This window comes from Choloepus didactylus, chromosome 14 (genome assembly GCF_015220235.1).
Source record: "Choloepus didactylus isolate mChoDid1 chromosome 14, mChoDid1.pri, whole genome shotgun sequence".
Taxonomy (NCBI): Eukaryota; Metazoa; Chordata; class Mammalia; order Pilosa; family Megalonychidae; genus Choloepus; species Choloepus didactylus.
Window position 1 is genome coordinate 41,858,753 of NC_051320.1, and position 13,483 is coordinate 41,872,235.

The 13,483-nt window shown below is 38.1% G+C and overlaps 1 protein-coding gene across 4 annotated transcripts in view; it reads left to right on the forward strand.

The window, feature by feature from the left end:
• Positions 1-642: 642 nt before the first annotated feature.
• WWP1 (WW domain containing E3 ubiquitin protein ligase 1) overlaps positions 643-13,483 on the forward strand; it is a 128,809-nt gene continuing 115,968 nt past the window's right edge. For 3 of the 4 annotated variants that reach the window (XM_037802833.1, XM_037802839.1, XM_037802837.1), the window contains exon 1: positions 643-824. The gene's annotated coding sequence lies outside the window, so the exon portion shown is untranslated. Of the gene's footprint in view, positions 825-7,422; positions 11,620-13,483 lie in introns of those variants that run through there. The other variant, XM_037802836.1, reaches the window with a different exon arrangement.

Consider the following 13,483-nt stretch of genomic DNA (forward strand, 5'->3'; position numbering starts at 1 on the left):
TTGTGGGATTGTGTAGATTGCGCCGACACATGTACTTGCTAAATAAATACTGGCTTCATCAATGGGGTGATGTGGGGCGGTTGAATAAACGTTTGAATTATTAATAAAAATGGCCTGGAAGACTTCTGGTATTATTTACTCTTACAATGGGTTCTGGAGGTCAAGAATATTTATTAACAGCCTACTTTTGCAGTATAGCGTTCGAGCAAAGAACTCTGGTACCCGGAGGACCTTACTTAAGGTCACGCACCCGGTTCAGCCACGGAACGGAAAGTCAAGTCAGCAGCAACCCCGCCAGCTTGAAGCCTCTTCCCAAATCTCAGCGACAGCCCCGCCCCTTCCACAGGTTCAGGCTCCACCCCCCTCTCCCATTGGCCGGTCCTCCACCTCAGTCGACCACTCTGAAGACCCGGAGGAGCGGAGGTTTCTAAAGGCGTCAGTGGGACGCCCTCGCTGCGCATGCTCGCGGAGAGCTGGATTCCCGGTCCGGACTTAGAGGCTTTGGGCGACCGCGGCGTAGCGCGCGGTGCCGGGGCGGCCGGCGAGTGGGGAGGCGCGCCCTAGGGCCGCGGCGCGCTCCCGAGGAGGGAGGTGTGGGTTGGGCTGGGGGTGGCGCGTGGCCGGGGTGGGGGTGGGGGGAGGGTCGGGTGTCGGCGAGCGCGTCGTGCGGGTTCCAAGTGGCTGCGGGCGGCCTGGGCTGCCGGGGCTGACGAGCCTGCTGCGAGATGGCGATCCTGGGCGCGGAGGGGTGAGGGCGCCCGCCGCAGGAAGAGGCGCCGCTGCCGTGGCCCCCTGGCCGCCGGGAGCAGACGGCTTCGCGCGGGGTAAGGACGCCGCGGCGCGGGGCGGTGGTGAGGAGCTGGTGCGGGCCCTGTGCCTTCGTGTCGAGGCGGGGAGCCCGGCGCTGTGCGCTCCCGGGCTGGACGCTGTGGGGGGCTTTCGGTGAAGGTCCGTGCAGCCCTGGCTGCCTCCCAGCCCGGAGTTTTTGGGTGTGGGGTCACGGGGCTTGCCCCGAGTTGGCTCTGGCAGAGGCCTCTGCTGCTGTTATTGGAGCAGGGAGAAGTGTTTCCGTGACTCTGCAGCCGCAGTTCTCGAGCTTCCTTAGCTTTTCTCTTCGCCTCCTTTCTGTCTTCTCTTCATTTCCCTAACCCTTCTTCCCAAACAGAAATATTTGGACTTAACTACCCGTGCCCCTGTTTTCACCGCAATTCCACCGTCCCAAACCAAGGACTCCCAGCCTTAGAATGTCTTCTTCTGACGTGTTTTTATCAACCGGTTCTTTACAGCAGTTCCCTTTAACACAGCCCCCACTTCCACCTTTGTGACCTGCTAGGTCTCGGTGACCTTGCAGTTTTTACCATTCCTTATCCTATCTGTGACTTAGAGCTTCTCCTTTCTTTCTTTCTTCTTTATTTTGTAGTTTGTCCATTGCTTTTACAACCTTTAAACTATCAGTCTTATGCACAGCCCTTTCTTTACTCCATCGATTTGGAGTTGAGCTTCTTCGATGGTTATATTGAAACCTTCGTTACTGAAGTATTTATTATTTTGACATTTTTACTTCTTCATCCAGTGGCTTGACTTGGCTTACTGTTTCTATTTGATGTTTTATCTTTTTGTGTAGGCTAATGTGCAAAAAGATTTGAGTTTCTGCTTTAAGGTGCTAAGGTTATAGTTATGGAAAAGAATAATGTCAAATTTTTTTCCTTTGGTGTTTTTACCTGAATTACCTGGTTTATAGTTGTCTGCAGGTTTCTGTGAGAGTTTATGCTTATGTATAAATCCACTTATCTGTCTCGCTAAGTCCCTGTGTGTATAAACAAGCAAATGCAGTATATTGCACCTTAAAAAAAAAAAGGCATTCTTTTAATGTGACACGTTTTTAGCCATACAGTAGTAAATAGTTTTTAAATTGAAAACTTGACCAAGTGTTGGGTGCTACTCAAATTGAGATGTGTAAAGCATATGGAATAGTTCATTTCTTTGATGTTGTTTATTAACATTTTCAAATGGATCTTCGTTTACAATACAAAACTGCCTATAAGTGCTGTGACACCACTGTTTTGCAAAGCAGTAACTTAGAGTTATATTTTTTGGAAGCTTGGCATGATAGAGAATGTCCCCCTTGGAAGAGAGCCTAATCTTAACTGTTTACCCCATGCTGGCTGAATTTTTTTACTTCCTTACACAAGTATTAAGTATTTACTGCATGACTGTGTGAGGTATTTGGGGAATACAAGAATGAGGATAACAGTCTCTGCCTTCACACCTTCCACAGACTAATTAGGCAGGTAGGACTGTACAGACAGCCCATTTGTCTTCTAACATATAGTTAAGTTTCATAAACGATACAGAAGTGCCTGAGGAATTCAAATTCAGAGGAGGTCGAGTTCATTTCATTTGGCAAGGTGGGGCTACGGAGTTAGGGAGTTCCTGGCTTCTTAAGACTTGGTTTTGGAGGTTTACTGTGACTTTTGATTGACAGGGAGAGGTAATACAAGCAGAGAAAAGGGTCTAAGAGCACAGAGTTCATACATTTGCAGAGAAGCAAGTAATTGTATTTGGATGGAATATAAAGTATTTGTACAAGGATAAAGGGAGATAAAACTTGAAGTCAAAATTTGGGCCAGTTTATGGATTGCTTTTAATGCCAGGCTAATGACCTTGGATTTAGTAGGCAGTGGGATTCCCAAGATGATTTTTGAGTTGGGAGTGCAATGATTAAAACTGAAGTGATAATAATGGGAATGGAAAGGAGACAGGGAGTAGAATAGACTAGATTTGTTGATGAGAGAGAAAATGAAGAAAATAGAAAATAACTAAGATTCTGATCCAGATTGGTTGGGAGAATGGTGGTAGCATTTTGAGCACCATCTATAAAAGTTTTAATCTCAGTACACGTGTTACTTTACAGCTGTAGTTGTCAACTTTCTTGGGACAACTAACTCTTTGTAAAACTAAAGAAATCAGCTGGCTTGAAAAATTCCTGTATGCACCTGTGCTTTGTGGACTGACTTTTAGGGAAATCCACAGACCACCTGAAGTTCATCCATGGAACCCATGGGACAGTGGGTTGGGTGGAGCCGCAGTTCTCAGAATTATCTGGTAGCTTTATAAAATAATAGAACCTTCAGATTCCTCTATCCGCTGATAAGAACCTCTGCTGTACAGGGTACCTAAAGATGTCTCCTTACCCTTGTGTCATGGTTCAGAGTTTATAGGGAATTTAGATAATGTATTCTTTCCTATTCTATTATGGAACAGACTAACCCAAGGATTAAAGAGATTTGCCCTCAGTATACTAAGCAAGTGGGTAAAGTGGAATCAGGTGTTTATTAACAATGATGGTTTTCTTCCTTATGTGAAGATAATGTGACTGATTTGCCATCAATTGGATATAGTTAGTGCCGTTAAGTGACTTCTCAGGGAGGACTATATGATTCCAGAAGGTTCCTTCCACTTTAACATTTTGTGATTCTTGCATTTGGGTTTTCAACGGAATCTTGGTATCATTCTTGGTTTCCTATGTGCGTTAGAGCTGGTCCGGACTGAGGGATAATTATGACTGAAAAGCAGATAGCAGTATCAGACCATTTTCGGTACTATTGCCTTTGTAACTTAATTTTGGTTGGGGGAAAGGAAGGAGGAAAGTAAAGTAAGTGAAATAAGAGAAACTTTAAGAACTTTATCTTCATTCAGGTGTGTCTTATTGTAGAGCACCTCTTCATTTAGAAAGCCTTTATCAGGTGAAAACTGAAACTAAAATAAATGAAGTGAGGACTCTTACTGAATGCATGTTTTTCACAGCATTAACTAGCTGACTCTCCCTACTATGGTTCAGGTATAGTTTAATTAGTAAGCAATTGATTTTTCTCCTATAAAGGTGTCTGAAATTAAATTTCCAAGGTACATGACTAGTAAATGGCAGAACTAGAGCAAAGGTCCAAGTATTCTATTATTACATCAATATTCTTTTTCCACTAAACTGTCTCTTCATCTACAAGGGAAATTTAATTGAAGACTATATCTGAAGAATATGTGAAGAAGTTTAAATTTATCTCTTAGGGATCTTTGTTAAATTTTTGTACTGTGTAGATCTGAACTTGAACTATTTCCTCCTTTGTGTTAAAATGGTAGCCTTATTGCAGTGGATATTGATAGGTAATTTTGAAACTTATAGGTATTTTATCATAGAATAGTTACCCTCCTGTCAAGGAAAATATAAAAGTAGATTTCTTGTTTGGAAAAACACATTGGTAAAGTGTGCATATTTCCTTTTGAAATTTTAAAATTTTTCTTCTTTTATAGATGCGGTTCATTATTTTAGGAAAACTGAGTGTATGGAAAGTTTGTATTCATGAAGCATATAAATCAGAATTTATTTTCAAAAGTACATGTATAAGATTTCATGATTTTTACTGATAACCAAAAAAGATATGCCAATTAAAAAATAGGTTTGTCACTGAAAAGTTCTTGTGTACACTTGAGATTCACATGTTTAAACAACTTTTGGGGGAATGTATTTTGTAAAGCCAATTTCTGAGTTATAAGGAAGACTATCATTTGTTGATTTAGTCCTGACATTTCTTAAACCTGCTATTCATTTACAACACATATTGGTGTACCTACTATGTGCCAGACATTGGGCTAGGTGCTGGGGCTACAGATGGCAAACATGAAGTCTGTCCTCTTGGAACTTGGAGTAGGGTCACTATCATAAAGAAGGTCATAGATTTTATCTTGTGAGGTTGTGTGAAAAGTTTGGAAGTGTAATTAATTACACCCCTCTTTTTCTCTGGATTTGAACGAGTTATGCAAAAACACAAGGAACCAGATGAGTATTGTTTTGGTCATCTTTTGTTCTCAGACAACAACCCAAAAACTGAGTGGCTTAAAACAACCACCATTTTATTTGCTCACATTTGGATATCCTGGGCTGGGCACAGTTGGGCATTTATGCTGGCTTTGTTGATGGTACTTTAGTGACTGTTCTCAGCTGGAGGCTGGATGTCTTTCTCCCTTTATTTCTCTTTCCTTTCCCCTCCCCCCTCCCCCCACCTTCACTGTCCTTCCCCCTCCTCCCCACTTCCCCCTCCTCCCTCCTTTCTCACCTTTTCTCTCCTCCTCCTCCCCCTCCTTCTCTCTTCCTCCTTCTCCTCCTCCCTCCCCCCTCTCTTCTTCCTCTCTTTTTCTTCTTCCTCTTTCTCTCTTACCTTGTGGTCTAAAGCCCTCTTTCTGGCAGGGTTGCAAGCCTTTAACATAGTTGCTTAGAGCTTGCAAAAGTGCAGTAGCAGAAGCAACCAGGTCATATGCATAGGTTTGGAATTGGCACAGCATCATTTCTGCCACATTCTTTCTATTGGTTAATGCAAGTCACAGGTCCAGCCTAGATTAGATGGGAGAAGACTAACCAAGGGTGTGAATCCTGGGAGGTAAAGTTTATTTGAGGTCACCAGTGTAACAGCTACTGCAAATGATCAAGTACAGCATGAGCTGTACAACACCAAAACTTAGGACTTCTTGAAAACCGTTTTGGAAGCTGAGGTTTCAACTGCCTACTACTTTCCCTAAATCTGGACTTTAAATCTAGGCCTGCCAGTTGGATAGGTGAGTCTAAAAGTGCAAATGATAAAATACTTGGCTTACTGCACAGATGGAAATAACTGACACCATCTTTGAGTAGAAAAGGAGATAAAATTTGGGGCCTTTGGGCTTTGACCCAGGATGCTACCTACCATAAGGGAACAGGATTGACTTGCTATATGCTTGAAAGCACTGGGATCTAAGAAAGGACAGGACCCAGGGCCCATGCTATCAGAAGCCATGATTCACATGGTGTCATGAATTGTATTAGATAAAACATCCCAGCCAGCACCCCATGCAGAGATAGAACCCCTCAGCCCTTGGAATGATTAGATGAGACCTAGGAGCCATTCTGGCCTTGACTAGCCTTGAGCATCCTATGTCTCACAAATAGTATTTTCCATTTGCAGTGTCTTGAAAATGGTTTTGATAAGCCACTTTTCCTTCCTTGGGGAGGAGTCATTGTAGAGGAAAGAATAGTCTTTCCTTCTGGAGACTCCTTATGGAAATGTAAGAAATAGGGTAATACTCCTTTCCAAGGACAGGTAGATTCATTGATTGCTGGCTAAGTTTTTCCCACTTTATTCTAATCCCAGTGGTATCTTTTTAAATTCAGATTGTCTGCCAGGTAGTACCGTGGCTAACTGTGGAAATGAATACAGTATTTTGTTTTTTATTACACTAGCTTCTGAGTAAAATAATTCATTTCATTTAAAGAATTTAGATCATTAATATATAGCTTTGGGGCATTTTTGAAGCGTTTTCACATACACTCAACAGTAGGTCCCTGTACCTGGTGCAGATTTTTTCTCTGGAAATTTCTTTGAACTGTATGGTCAGCTGTTGTGGGTGAAGAGTTTGGTGATTGAATGCACCAAATAACATGATTTATAGAAATAGGGGAGGCTAGGATGCAAGGAAGGGGGTAATGTTAAAATGTTTCTCAGTGGCTCTATTTCTTGGGTAAATTATTTGGGTAGTTTAAAAATGTATTAGCATTAACAGAATTGTTGGTCTGGTAGCTTTTTTTAATTTGAATAAAGAAAACCAGTTATTTTGATACTTCTGTAGTATACCCATAACTCTGATTAAACATGGTGGGTGGAAGCAAACTGCTGAGTCGCAACTTGAAATAAGATACTGTGGCTACATATTGGCCCCAGCCTGCCAGAATGTACTATTTGTATGTGTTTAGTTGGGGTGTGAAGGAGAATTAGTTACATAATCTTGCTCTGCGTAAATTATGGCATACTTAACATGAAGTGAGCAAAACTAGATAAGGGCATTCTGGCATATGGGCTTAATAGACCTAACTTTAAAGTCAGGCAGAGCTGATATCTAATAGCATTGTGCTTAATAACATTGCTGCCTCAGTTTCTTCTGTAAAATGTAAAGAATATCTTTACTAGGTTTTTGTAAAGCAGAAAGCATGGTGCCCTGAACATAAGCCCTTAAATCATTTTAAAAATAAACTACTTTTTACAGTTGTATAAAAATGTAGCTTATGAGGGGTGACAATGGGATTGGGAAAGCCATAAGGACCAAACACCACTTTGTCTAGTTTATGGATGGATGTGTAGAAAAGTAGGGGAAGGAAACAAACAGACAAAGGTACCCAGTGTTCTTTTTTACTTCAATTGCTCTTTTTCACTCTAATTATTATTCTTGTTATTTTTGTGTGTGTGCTAATGAAGGTGTCAGGGATTGATTTAGGTGATGAATGTACAACTATGTAATGGTACTGTAAACAATCGAAAGTACAATTTGTTTTGTATGACTGCGTGGTATGTGAATATATCTCAATAAAATGATGATTTAAAAAAAAAAAAAAAAAAAAATAAACTACTTTTTTAGAACAGTTTTAGATTTACAGAAAAATTGCAAAGATAGTAGAGTGTTCCCATACACCTCACATCTCTTTCTACTGTTACTAACATCTTACTGATCCATATTGATACGTTATTACCTGAAGTCCATACTTTCCTCACATTTCCTTAATTTTTACCTCATGTCTCTTTTCTGTTCCACGATACCATTCAGGATACCACATTAAATTTAGTCATTGGGTTTCCTTAGCTTCTTGTTGACTGACAGTTTCTCAGACTGTTATTTTTTTCCCCCTTAAATCATTTTATTGCTGTAAATTCATTATTATTAAATTGAAAATTCAAACAAATCCACTCTGCTGTGGGCCACTCATTTTTTTGATGACCATTGTAGCTTAGTTTTGTCATGGGTATAGCTGCATAGCAAATCTCCTTAATTAAAAAAATAAGTTGCTAAAAGGTTAAGGATGAATCTGAGAAAGATGCTGACTCAGCATGGCTGACCCTGTATCATCTGTTGCTGATTTGGCTTTGCAGCCTGGGAATAAGAAATTAACACTATCATTAGATGAAATATGGTATAGATCAATGTTTTCAAAGTGGAGTTCCTTCATCATAGTGTTTGGGGATATTTGTTAAACATGTAGATACTTGAGTATACTTCCAGACCTGTGTGGTATTAGAATCTTTTGAGAGTGGAGCTCAGGAATCTTCATTTTTAACATATTTCAGATGGTTTTATGCACATTAGTTTGAGAACTGGTAGTAACTTAGATTCTGTAATTTGGGGATCTAGTGTGCTCTGAGGCCATTTTTTTTTTTAGCTACAGTGTTCATTAAGTTACCTAATAAAAGAGAGCTGAATATCTGAACTTTCCAGATGTCTAAGTGGCTTAAGTTAATTGCCAAGGACTTGATCCAAACAAACTATAGAAACCTGATACAGGACTGTTACAGTACAGAGTTGGCAAGAGAAGTGACCCTGAAAGAGGCTTTTTTGTTCAAAAACTTTACCCGTACTACTTGTACAAAACAGATTCTTTCAAATGAAGACATCTCTTTTTTAAAAATGCCTACTGAAAGAGTTAAGCTTGGCATAATGATTATTTATCAGATGATCTGATTACTTTTTACTTAGCTAAAATAAGCTCCTCAAAAATAGAGGTTTTGATTGGAGTATGTCTAATATAGAACTTTGGTTTTTTTGGGTGAAAAGTATGTTGGCATGATGTATCTCTTGTGTGAGAGTCATTTCTTAGCATTTGGGCACTGCTGGGTAGAAAGCATGAAAAAAAGCTTTAAATTTAAAATTACTCTAAATTTCAAGCTCATTTTCTTTAATGTACTTAGGGTGATGGTGATAATAGCCTGTGTCCCAAGACCCTCCTTGGTCCTGGGCCCAAAGTGACCCCAGAAGCTGATCATATCTGTCATTGGAACTGTACATTTTTAAATTGTGGCTGTTTCTGGAAAAATAAAAACAAAAACAAAAAAATATGGTTGATGTAAGTATAGGTTACTGAATTAGTACATTTGTGGTAAAAACAAACCTGTCAAACCCACGATTCTTTCTAAATTTGAGTAGAAAGCATTAGTTGACATTTCTGTTTGAGAAGCCTATTGTTTTCATGGTCTTAGTGAGCCCATTCTTTGGGGGAAAACAACAAACTCCTATCTTTTTGTCCTATGAGCTGTGAAATATGGTGTTGATGTTACGATGTGAATACCCAGAATGTAGAGTCTACAGTATACTCAGGAATTTCATTTTCTAGGTTAAAAGTTTTGGTAATTATAACTTGGAGTAAGACAAACTTAGATTTGAGTTCTAGCACTCACTTAATGGCTAAGTGATACTGATCAAGTCAACCTTTGTTTAAACCCTAGTTTCATCATATGTAAAGTGGTAATAATAATACCTAGTTCATAGATTAGTTGTGCAGATTAGCACTTAGTATTCAATCAGTATTCACTGTGATGTGTTCATAATGTCTTGTCATTATGTCAGTTGTATTTCAGAATCAAATTTTTATTTTAAAGAGGTTAATTCGGTACATATACACATACATAAACATATACACATACATATACATACACTATGTTACATAAAACCTCAATGAAATCTAGGGGAGTAGTCTAATGTCTTTGGCAAAATGTTTAAGTATTAATAAAGACAGTAAATAGTCACACTTTGGGTCTGATTTTGCTGCCAAATCATCAAATGATTTCAGGTTAGTTCGGTTTTTGCTGCCAAATGAGTTATGAAAGAACATTGTTTTCATAGGTTTTTGTATTTGTGGATGAAAGATTGTGTCCCTCTGTTTTTACTGTATTTTAAACTTGAAAAAGAATTACATTATCCTAGAAGAAGAGTTTTAGCTGTTAAGTTGATTCTCTCATTTTGGACAGTGTTTCTTGGTGTTTTGGATTCTGATATTTTTCTCCAAGAGTGAGGAATATCTAATGAAAGTTTATGCTTTGCAATATGCTTTTAAGTTCTAAGAAGAGTATATGTAAATAGTAAATTAACTTCTGTGTGTCTGTTGCTTGAGTAGCTTTAAAATAATAGTTTCAAATTATGTATTTATAACAAAAAAATTAGCAATGCTTTATTCATCTCAAATACTTCAGGGTAATTTTGATCATCTCCTTGCTGCGGATGTGGAGGACTTTGCTGTGTATCATTTTGCAACATGGTTGTGTGACTAAAATGTGTTTCTGTAAACTACTGCACTATCTATATGGTTGTGGAAGTATGGGAGAAAATATTGGAGTTTCTCTGCATCAGAGTAATAGATTGTGGCAGGAATGTTGGGAGTAAGAAATTAAACATTTATTGGGCACCACGTGTGCTTGTTTCCTAAAGTTAATGTTCACCCTTTTTTCCTCCCTGACGAAACGTCATTAGTTTGTTGTTGGTAATCTCATTTTATAGATAAGAAATCTGAAAGTGACAGAGGTTAAAAATACACAAATAGTAGTGTTGAAGCTTGGACTTGGGTCTGTCTGACTCTAAAAACTGGGTCTGTGTTATATTACCCCACTATGCTCTTTTCAGTCTAGAAAGTAGCATTTTGGTGTTAAAAGCCAGCAAATGGCCATGGCTCCTTAAATGCTGGTAAATTAGAATCCTCACTGTGTTTAGAAACAATCAGGAAATGTTTGAGGGTGAACATAACTTTGGATCATGATGTTCTGGTGACCAATTCAGTATGGTAGAGTGCTGACTTGTCAGCATTCCTGCATTTGGCCTGACTTTAAGAAGTTCTGTGTCTCTGAGTAAGTCTTTTAATTGCCTCTCAGATTCACTGCAGCTCCAGCTTTCCACGATTCTATGCTTTGTGCTGCTTCATGAGATGTAGCAAATATGGTGTGTCTGAAGATTACCAATTCATAAAAAAATTTTGAGTTTGGAGAAAAAATGTATGTTAAGCAAATATACTATTAAAATTCCTCACTTTGAATCAAGTGAGCAATTATTTATGGAAATGTTTGTGTCTTTTTGAAATTCAAGATTACAAGTAATGTAATTACATGAAGTTTGATCTTCAGAAAATAAGAATGTTATGTTACTCCTGGATGTTTTTCCCAGAACACATGGAAATGATTTATTAGACATGGTGCCCAACATCCTACCTCCTTCATGGTTAATGTGCTTATGCTTTTGCACATTTATTATTTAAAAATTATTTGTTCTTTCTTGCTCAATCTAAGGAAAAGCATTTTCAGTCAGTATCTTAAAAGAACTCAAAACTGCCTATGAAGGTTGCTTAAGCTGGCTTTTTAAGGTGATAAAATAAGAGCATAGTAATGTCAGATTGATATTGCAAACTACTCAATTTAAGGCATGGGTTCAGCTCAGTGTTTCTTATTTTATATTCTGTTTTCGTAGCTCAGATGTAGTAAAATGAGCATTGACTTTGAGCCCCAGAGACCTGAGTTCAAATCTTGACTTGCACTAATTTTGTGGTGCTGGGCAATTTACTTAAATTCCTGAAACCTGATTTTCCTCATCTGTTAACAGGAATAATAATGATTCTGAAGACTCTGAAGAGTAATTGATAGGAGTAGAAATCATTTTTTTTGTTAAGTGACTGATGCATAATAGAGCAATAAATGGTCACTGTTATTCTTAATCTTGTTGGAGTCAGAGACCCGGCTCAGGTTGCTGGTTAAAGGCCAGCTGTGTTCCTGCATCACTTGGATGCTCCAGGTGAGTGCTGAGGTCCCAGATAGTCATGCTCTACTATCTTACCTTTCTGCATAGCCTGTATTTACACAGCTCTTTTTATATGTTAACATAAGTTGATTCTGTAGGTTTGGAACCCAAGTTTTAAGATGCATAGTGTTAATTGAATTATATATTTTTAAATGATATTCTGTAGTATAAGAATGGAAAACTTTCCTATTGTGGTTTAGTAAGGCATGGGAAAAAATTATAAAAATTGTGCTTTTTCATTTAAGAAGTTTTGGTATTTTCCCATTGTAAACATAAAGAAATTGAGAAATTACAGAAAATTAGAAAAGAATACCTCATTCTCAGTACTAATAACATTTTGGTATAGTTCTCCTTTGTTGACTTAAATAATTTTTATTATCAGTTCTTTTAAAAGAGAAATAGGAGTCATTTCTTTAAGAACAAGAAAGTCAGTGCATGATAACTAAAAATATACTTCAGTTTTTTTATTATGACCTGGGGGTATGGAGCAGGAAGAGAAGTCAGTATGATAAAAAAAAAAAAGCAATGGAGCCAAAGTCCTATGTTTTGTTTTGTTGCTTTTAAGGACTATGGCTATTTAGTATAAAAATGAGAATAGTTGCTGCTAAATTTGGTGAATGTATTTTCCTTTCTCACAGGTGTTTTCTAGTCAAGTGTAAACATTTTTGATATGTTGTCCTTACTTGCAGTGGAGAAAAACTTTTAATTTCATATTTTGGGAAGTAGATAGAATGCACTTAATTGTATTAAGGAAAAGGGCATTTTATAGAGCAACATCACCATCTTGTGGCCTTCTAGAATATTGTTGCCAAACTTAAGTTTTCACAACTATAAGCATAAATTAAATTGTTCTTTGATATTGGCCAAGGTTTCCATGAAGTTTGCAAACTGGTATTGCTTACTATAAATTGGGGTGGGGTAGGGGTAGACGGGTTAGAATACAAAATGGTTTGTACACCAGAATTGCAACTAGGTAAAAAAATGTTTAAGAAAAATATGAAGTAGTTGTGAGTGGTTTGGTGTGATTATGGGCTATTTGCTACTATTTCCTATTTTCATGAAATATACAGCCTTTTTAGTGAAATAATGCTAAGCTAAATAATCTTAATATAGCCTATTCTCCATCTCTCATTTAATGAGAAAACCACGGCCCAGACACATTTAGATGCACTGTCTTGTTCAGCCATTTAATGGAACTGTTTGTTGCCTAGAACAGTGTCTTCTAAACTAGTGATTTTCAGGGGAGTATTTTCTGCAGGAGTTTTTATGCTTTCTTCATTTCAATGATAAATAATTTTGAAGGAAAAAGTCAGTATAAGAGTATGGAAGTTCATTTAGAAGAGCACTTAAAAACTAAGTCAGTCCATGTGGTTTTAAGTGTGTTTCCTCAGTGTTTGTTTTTTTTTTTTTAAGATTCAATTGGTATTAAGTATCCTTTATTAGTTAATATGTATTAAGCATATGCAGCTTCTATATGCAGCTTTGAGCTAGGCTTGGTAGATAGAATGTGAGGATTTGTCCTGGCTTTCTTGCATTTTACAGTTTAGTGTTCATTGAGAAAACGAAGCTGTTTGGATGAACACAAAAGTTTAAAATCAGGGAGACTGGATTAAAAAATGGCTATAATTTATTGAGTATTTACTTTGTTCTGGAACCATGTAGAGTGCTTTCAGTACTTTTTCTGTCTCAGCATTTGACCTACTTTGGAATTATGCTTTGATTTTATAGGAGCATTGTGTATTCACACAAATAAGTATTGTGGAAGTCCTGAAACATCCCTGTGGAACAATAGGTTTCCTTGTACCCTGGAAGTAATTCAGCTATATCATGAGTCCAGTAGGCTTATCACCACTTACAA